This window comes from Hyperolius riggenbachi, chromosome 10, assembly GCF_040937935.1.
Source record: "Hyperolius riggenbachi isolate aHypRig1 chromosome 10, aHypRig1.pri, whole genome shotgun sequence".
NCBI classification, from domain to species: domain Eukaryota; kingdom Metazoa; phylum Chordata; class Amphibia; order Anura; family Hyperoliidae; genus Hyperolius; species Hyperolius riggenbachi.
The window spans coordinates 202,340,088-202,348,493 of NC_090655.1; positions in this window are offsets into that span (position 1 = coordinate 202,340,088).

Genomic DNA, 8,406 nt, shown 5'->3' on the forward strand with positions numbered 1-8,406 from the left:
TTATGGGCTTTTTTTGTCTTAAGGATTTTTATTAGCACTTATTAGTGTTATTGGTGTTCCTCTTTTCGGTAAAACTGAAGGTAAGGGGAAGAGGAGGGGCTATATTTCAATGCTTTCGGCTTGTTTCCTTGGGGGAGGAGCATCGCATTTCTCTCTCTTGTGCCCATCCTGAGGGACTTGAAGAAATAACGTTAACAGTAAGAGTAACGAGGTTTATCTCCATCCTTATCCATCCAATAATGCTTGTGCATCACTAATTTCCACAAACTGATGTGTAAATAACTCCTGACACATCAAGTGAAGCGACTGTGGTGGTGGTGCGAGGGGTAAGTTGTGGTGTGCCCATGGTAGTGGCTAGTGGTGGTGGGGCGAGTGGTGAGTCGTGGGGTGTCTGTGGTAGTGGCTAGTGGTGGTGGCGCGAGTGGTAAGTCGTGGGGTGCCCGTGGTAGTGGCTAGTGGTGGTGGGGTGAGTGGCAAGTTGTGGTGTGCCCGTGGTAGTGGCTAATGGTGTTGGGGCGAGTGGCAAGTCGTGGGGTGCCCGTGGTAGTGGCTAGTGGTGGTGGAGCGAGTGGTAAGTCGTGGGGTGCCCATGGTAGTGGCTAGTGGAGGTGGGGCGAGTGGTAAGCCGTGGGGTGAACGTGGTAGTGACTAGAGGTGGTGGGGTGAGGGGTAAGTCGTGGGGTGCCCGTGGTAGTGGTGGTGGGGTGAGTGGCAAGTCGTGGGGTGTTCGTGGTAGTGGCTAGTGGTGGTGGGGTGAGTGGTAAGTCATGGGGTGCCCGTGGTAGTGGCTAGTGGTGGTGGGGTGAGTGGTAAGTCGTGGGGTGCCCGTGGTAGTGGTGGTGGGGTGAGTGGTAAGTCGTGGGGTGCCAGAATAAGAGCAGGATGAGGATGGTGCGGCAAGGTCTGATTGGAAGCAGTAGAAAATGGGGTGTGCTGTTGTGTTAGCCAATTAACTATGTCATCAGCATTTTGGGAGTTCAGGCTGCGCCTGCGTGCCCCTTGAAAACTGGGCATTATTCTAGGGCAGGGGTCAGGAACCTTTTTGGTTGAGAGAGCCATAAACGCCACATATTTTAAAATGTAATTCTGTAAGAGCCATACAATATATGTTTCAAACTGGGACAGAAGGGCTCACATCCCTGTTGCCATGGTGATGTGTATACAGTTGATTCTCCGGGCAGCGGAAGTGTCCGACACGTCTTCAGCTTCTCTTGGGTTTCAGCAACATCAGCAATTTCCCCGAGAGCCAGACAGGAGAAATACAGACTAACAGCTTGTACAATTAGCTAGCTGACTTGGGGGTTGATTCGCTTTGTAGGACGACATCCCCGCACTATGGCCCCAATAGGCTATTGGGCCAAAGTGCGGGGATCTCGCTCTACAAAGTCACTGGAACGAACAGGGTCCAGAGTGAAACAATTGGAGCAGCCGTTTGTTTTGGGGTAGCGCAAGTACCGTATTTCGCGCCGTATAAGACGCTCCGGAATATAAGACGCACCCAGGTTTAGAGGGCAAAAACCAGGGGAAAAAATATATATATATACTAAACCTGGGGCGTCCATGTTCCAGGAGCGTCTTGTACATGTTATCCCCCAAATGGTACTCCTGTGTGCCCCATCTGTCCTACATCTGTCCTGCTGTGTGCCCCCATGTGTCCTGCTGTGTGCCGCCATGTGTCCTCCTGTGTCCTGTCCCCACCCACACGTGCCTCAGCTTTTGCCCTCTAATCACCTCCTGCCCCCCCATGTGCAACTCCCCCGGTCCCCCCTGCGTGCCTCCGATATCCCAGCGTGTCTCCGATATTCCTATCGTATGTATTTCACCCCCTCAGTGTCTGCAGCATCAGCGGCTTACCAGATCCATGCCGCCGCGAGAACTGCAGACACCCGGCATCTCCATACGCTTCCTCTATTGTGCGCTTGTACTGATGACGTCATGAGTACAAGCGCACAATAGAGGAAGCGTATGGAGATGCCGGGTGTCTGCAGTTCTCGCGGCGGCATGGATCTGGTAAGCCGCTGATGCTGCAGACACTGAGGGGGGAAATACATACAATAAGAATATCGGAGACACGCTGGGATATCGGAGACACGAGGGGGGACCGGGGGAGTCGCACACGGGGGGCAGGAGATAATTAGAGGACAAAAGCTGAGGCACGGGTAGTCTAACGCTGCGGGCTCACAGGCAGGGAATCCCCAACATGGCGCCGGGTCGGCGGTTCGGATCGGCGGGCGTTTGCAATTTGGGGATTCCCTGCCTTTGCCGTATAAGACGCAGGGACTTTTTCTCCCCATTTTTGGGGGAGAAAAAGTGCGTCTTATACGGCGCCAAATACGGTAAGTTAGTAGTGCATGCTACAGCAGAAAATGTTACTTGCGCTGCCACACTAAGCTGAGCTGCTTGAGCAGTGTAGCTTAGTGAATCAACCCCTACTGATTTGCCTGTGAGCCAGATGCAGCCATCAAAAGAGCCACATCTGGCTCCCGAGCCATGGCTTCCATACCCCTGTTCTAGGGCCACAGGAATTCACACCAGCACGACCCAAATGACCCCTGCCTGTCATTTTTTTACTACACAATATTAAAATATCAAAAATAAATATCCTGCCAGTGAGGAACTGATTGTCACTTCACGCAGGTCAGATGACAGATGGGCTAATACTATCTGCAGCAATCACTTAAAAAATATAGACCCTGCCTGTGAGGCCTTATACGGGGCAGTAGTGGATACTAGATGCCAGTAGTGGTTCTGGATACTCAGCTGTGTTTTTTTTTTTTTGTGAAACTAAATGTCACTTCACGCAGGTCAGGTGACAGATGGGTTTATACTATCTGCAACAATCACTTTACAATATAGGCCCTATACAGGGGGCAGTAGTAAATACTAGATAATGCCAGTAGTGGTGGTGAAAGTTTGTTGGGTTATCTAGTCGGTGCACTACTAGGACCAGCAGACTGGTCTCCAATGGCAAATGTGTGCACTGGACACAGAGGGATGCAATATAAAAATAGCAATAACAACAATAAAACAGCACTTATGAGGGCTATTATGCAAGGTATTTTACCACCACTAGCAGCAGTGTACACGCCTGTGTCCAACAGCTAAAGTCAGTGCACTGTGGACAGTCAGTAGACACACACAATTGCAATATAACAATAGCAAGAAAACTAGTGTACCAGCCCTTAAAAGGGCTTTTGGGTGTTCAGGACGCTGTACTAGCAGCAAGAAACACCACTGTTGCTATCCCCATCGGCAGCACAGCTTTCTCCCTAGTCTCCTTCACACAGCACACAGATAGTGTACATGGCTGCTGTTTTTTATGGGGGGGGGAGTCAAAGTTTGGCTCTATAGGGGGCAGGTCAAATGCACCATGTGTTTCCTGCTGACGTGAAAACACATTCTTCGCTGGGAACTGTCTGCCAACGAACAGTTCGGGCCATCTCTATTTAGAAGGCAGGAGCTGCTTGGAAGCGCACTTATCTCTAGGTTGGTGTTAGGCTTCCCGGGATTCAGTTTCTTTTGGCAGAGGTTGCAGGTGGCATTACTGGTATCAGAGGCACACAAACAAAAAAAATGCCACACTAGTGAGCTTTAGAATGACAGCATTCTGGTGGTGGTAATAGCATGCGTTGAAGGGTGTGTTGGCTGGCTGACCCCAGGTGCCGATACATGCTATCTGCCAGTGCTACATCCATAGACACATTGTCATCGCGATTCAGTTTCTTTTGGCAGAGGTTGCAGGTGGCATTGCTTGTATCAGAGGCACACAAACAAAAATGCCACACTGGTGAGCTTTAGAATGAAAGCATTCTGGTGGTGGTAACAGCATGCGTTGAAGGGCGTGTTGGCTGGCTGACCCCAGGTGCCGATACATGCTGTCTGCCAGTGCCACATCCATAGACACATCGTCATCATCAGCTACTTCATTTCCAACTGACAACTCACAAAAGACAGCAGCAGTAGGGTATAGTTAACAGTCCTGATTTGGGCGGAACTATCCCGGTTTATGCCCCCTGATCCCGCCTGTCAAATCCAGCTTTCCTTCCCCCTGCCCGACTGTCTTGCTCCCTTTCCATACAGACACCAACACTGTGCAGCCTGCTTGTCAACTTCCTGAGTGTTGCCTGTTTATTTACAGGCTGCCTGTGAAAAAGTCAGGCAGTTTAAGCTATCTGTAATACCCATAATTAGTGTTGGGCGAACACCTGGATGTTCGGGTTCAGGTCCGTTCGCCGAACATGGGCCAGATGTTCGGCCCGAACTCCCCAAACATCCCGCTTTTGGAGGCCCTATGGGGTCGCAGGCATAGGGGGGGGGGGAAGCATGCCCCGGTCGCGCGGGGGGGGGGTCGGAAATTCCCCCCACCCCCTCCGCTAGCGCTCCCCCCTCTGCCCGCTTCCCCATACAAAAATTTTCCGTAAAGTTCAATAGTACCTTCAGTGGCTGGCACTGTGGTGTGTTGTGAGTGAGGAGGAGGAGTCCGAGTAGGACGCGTTGAGGCCGGGCAGCGGTAGTACCCTTGTGGTACTTCCGCCCTTTCTCTGACCTCACGTCCTCTGCATACAAGGGTACGCGTGTTGCGTACCCTCGTATGAGTCATCACGTAGAGGACGTGAGGTCAGAGAAAGGGCGGAAGTACCACAAGGGTACTACCGCTGAACCGCCCGCTGCCCGGCCTCAACGCGTCCTACTCGGACTCCTCCTCCTCCTCACTCACAACACACCACACCACACCACAGTGCCAGCCAGGCCAGCCACTGAAGGTACTATTGAACTGTACGGAAAATTTTTGGATGGGGAAGCTGGCAGAGGGGGGAGCGCTAGCGGAAGGGGTGGGGAGAATTTCCGACCCCCCCCCCCCGCGACCAGGGCATGCTCCCCCCTTATGCCTGCGACCCCATAGGGGGGCAGTATTTGGCCGAACAGGGCTCTGTTCAGACGGGCATTGAGCTGTTCGGGCGAACCTGAACTAAAAAGGCCGAACACCATGAGGTGTTCGGCCGAACTCGAACATCACCCGAACAGGGTGATGTTCTGCAGAACCCGAACAGTGGCGAACACTGTTCGCCCAACACTACCCATAATTAAAGTTCAGTGCCGGTAAAAGAAAAATACCATCTCTCCGTGAATTAACTGCTGCACATGTGCATGACATTTCATGGTTTGATTGGCTGTAAAGCACTCACAGGAGATCAGTCTATAGCTCCTCCTGAATGCTAACCAGTGGAGAAGGAGGGGTGCTTGTGCTGGAGAGAGCGGCAACCCTGACATGCTGCAGCTTTCCGGGAGACCAGATCAGAGCTGGTGAGCTTCTACTTGTTTGTGACACCACAGCTCTCTAGTCTCATGCATTTCCAGTGTTCTTTATCAGCCTTATCTGGCTTATCTCTTTCACTGCCAAAAGGCTCAGACACACGTCTGACTGAAGCCAACGACGGGTCCGACGGCACCTGCTGCTGGGCGGGTTTTCAGCAGAAAGTACAGCGTGTGTATAGTCTGTCAGCGGACTGATAAGGCTGCTTCTGAACGATTTGCCGGGCGGATTATTCAGGAACAGCCTTATCAGTCCGCCAACAGTGCGTACACGCACTAGTCTGCTGAAAACCTGCCCAGCAGGAGGTGTCGACGGATCAGTCGTTGGCTTCAGTCAGACGTGTGTACGGGCCTTTAAGGTGCGTACACACGCACTACTAAAGAGGACAGGTCCGTCAGACCCTCCCGCTGGGCAGTCGCTCTCCCAACAGTAGTGCGTGTGTACAGACTGTCAGAAAGACTGATAAGGCTCCGCTCAGTGGATTGTTCAGAAACAGCCTCATCAGTCTGCAGAGACTACACACGCACTACTGTCGGGAGAACGACCGCCCAGCGGTAGGATCCGACGGACCAGTCTTTCTCTTTAGTAGTGCGTGTGTACGCACCTTCATTGAGCCTCTGATCTCCTTATGGGACTGGAGCTCGTCTTTCACACTTTGATCCTCTTCCGTAGGCAGCCTAGCATGTCTCTAGTGTGTGTTCACTGATTGCTGCTACTCTTTCCACTCACCTCAAAAAATACAGGCCTTCTACAGTAACAGGAATATATATCTTTAACTAGCTATATCTCAATGCTCCTAGACACTCAGAGATGGCACAAACCTCTGCAAACATGCAAACTTTTGCAAACCGCAGTAGACTTCCATCACTTGTGGCCAGCATAATTTTCTCTAGTTTTCAAAATTCACCTCCCCATTGAAAAGATGTTTCAAGGGGTCTAACACCTGGAGAGGGGCATGGATGAGTGGGTTAGATGCCAAAAGTCCCAGGGAAAAAAATAAAAATGGATAAGGGCAAAAATCACATTGAATGCTAAATTGCAGGCCTAAAGTGCTTTCAAACATCTTGCATGTGTATACATCAGGTAGTGTAATTAGTGTACTGCTTCACACTGACACCACACTCACTGTAACGCACCGCAAGCAGCTGTTTGCGTAATGACGGCCGTGGTGGACTGGTGCGCACCATGGCGAGAGTGCAGGCTGTGGCGGTGTTCAAGCCCATATGGTCGCCGGGCTGTAGTAGCTCAATGATAGAACAGTGACTGTCCAGCTGATCAAATTTGGTCTGTCCACAATGACGCAACGACCTTATCTTTGGCTGGCTGTACATAGGTGGCGATACATGGCGCTGGACGCTTGCACCAGCTGTTTGACGTGAAGCTCCCCCTGCTTCTTTCAGCAACTAGTCTCCTACTCCCCCTCTGAACTGTCCCCCTGTTCATCTACTCTATTGGAAACATACATGGGATCCATATCATCATAATCATCCTGCCCAGCTTCACTTGCCTCAGACACCTCCAAAACTGCACCAACAGCAGGTACTTCATCATCCTCACACGTTACGTCCATAGTGTCACCTAACTCACACATAGGAGGTGGTGTAACTTGCTTAGCGCCTCCATCTTGTTGCAGTAGTGGCTGGAAATCAGTGATTTTACCACCAAATAACTCCTGCAAAGTGTCAAATGCAGCGGATGTGGTGCTTGTAGTAGCGCTGGTGGCTGCGGGAGATGGTGTTCTGTGTTAAATAGTCAACCACATCCTGACAATCTTGGGAGTTGATGGCTCGTGCCTTCTTTTGAGCACTGTACTTTAGGCCAGGGCCACACAAAATCACATCAACAACCTCGCACAGACGTGCCAGGTGGCCGTCTGGATCTGCCTCTTCCTGGTTTGTCCATCTTGGGGGATGCTAGGTATATTCTGTGATGAGGTGGGTTCACTCAACACAACAGGTACTAGGTATATGCAGTACTGGGTACTACAATGTGCACCAGTCACTGAATGTGCTGGGCCTAGCTGGCAGTGACAATATGAATTAGCAAGGCTGTCTATGCAACACAAGTGTCAGTGGGACAGAAAAAAAAAAAAAAAAAATAATAATAAGATTAGCTCTCAAAAGAGCTGTTGTGGGGTGCCATTATAGCAATAAGAATCAGCCAGGAGCAAGTTAACAAGCCAAGAGCCTAACTGATCTTTCCCTAGGAGAAACAGTCTTGCAGCAGCTTGCCCTTCTCTGACTATTGCAGCCACACGAGTGAGTAATGGCCGGCGAGCCTGCCTTGTTAGTTAAATGCAAGTGCTGATCCTAACCCTTACAAGAGCTATTGGGTTATATAGTAGTACTGTAACAGCAAGATACTGCACTCACAACAGCAAGCTAATAAATGCTATCCCTCAGCAGCACAGCTCTCCCTAATCTGCCTAGCAGAGCAGCCAAATGCAGAATGCAAAATGGCTGCCAAGCTCATGTTTTATGGGGGTGTGGTCCAGGATCATGGGTTAGCTGATTGGCTGCCATGTGTCTGGTGACTCTGGGGTGAGGGGTCATTTTTGCTCTACCACTACTTCACAGGAGTTGCTGCCACCAGCCTAGCCAGAGGTTCCTCCTGCAGGGGGAGCTGCTGCCACCAGCCTAGCCAGAGGTTCCTCCTGCAGGGGGAGCTGCTGCCACCAGCCTAGCCAGAGGTTCCTCCTGCAGGGGGAGCTGCTGCCACCAGCCTAGCCAGAGGTTCCTCCTGCAGGGGGAGCTGCTGCCACCAGCCTGGCCAGAGGTTCCTCCTGCAGGGGGAGCTGCTGCCACCAGCCTGGCCAGAGGTTCCTCCTGCAGGGGGAGCTACTGCCACCAGCCTGACCAGAGGTTCCTCCTGCAGGGGGAGCTACTGCCACCAGCCTGACCAGAGGTTCCTCCTGCAGGGGGAGCTACTGCCACCAGCCTGACCAGAGGTTCCTCCTTCAGGGGAGTTACTGCCACCAGCCAGGCCAAATGTTCCTCTGGCCAGGCTGGGAGTAGTAGCTTAGCTTCCATGTAAGAGATTCCTCCTACAGCACAGGTGTTGAACCCCAGGCCTTGAGAACCAAATCAATGTCA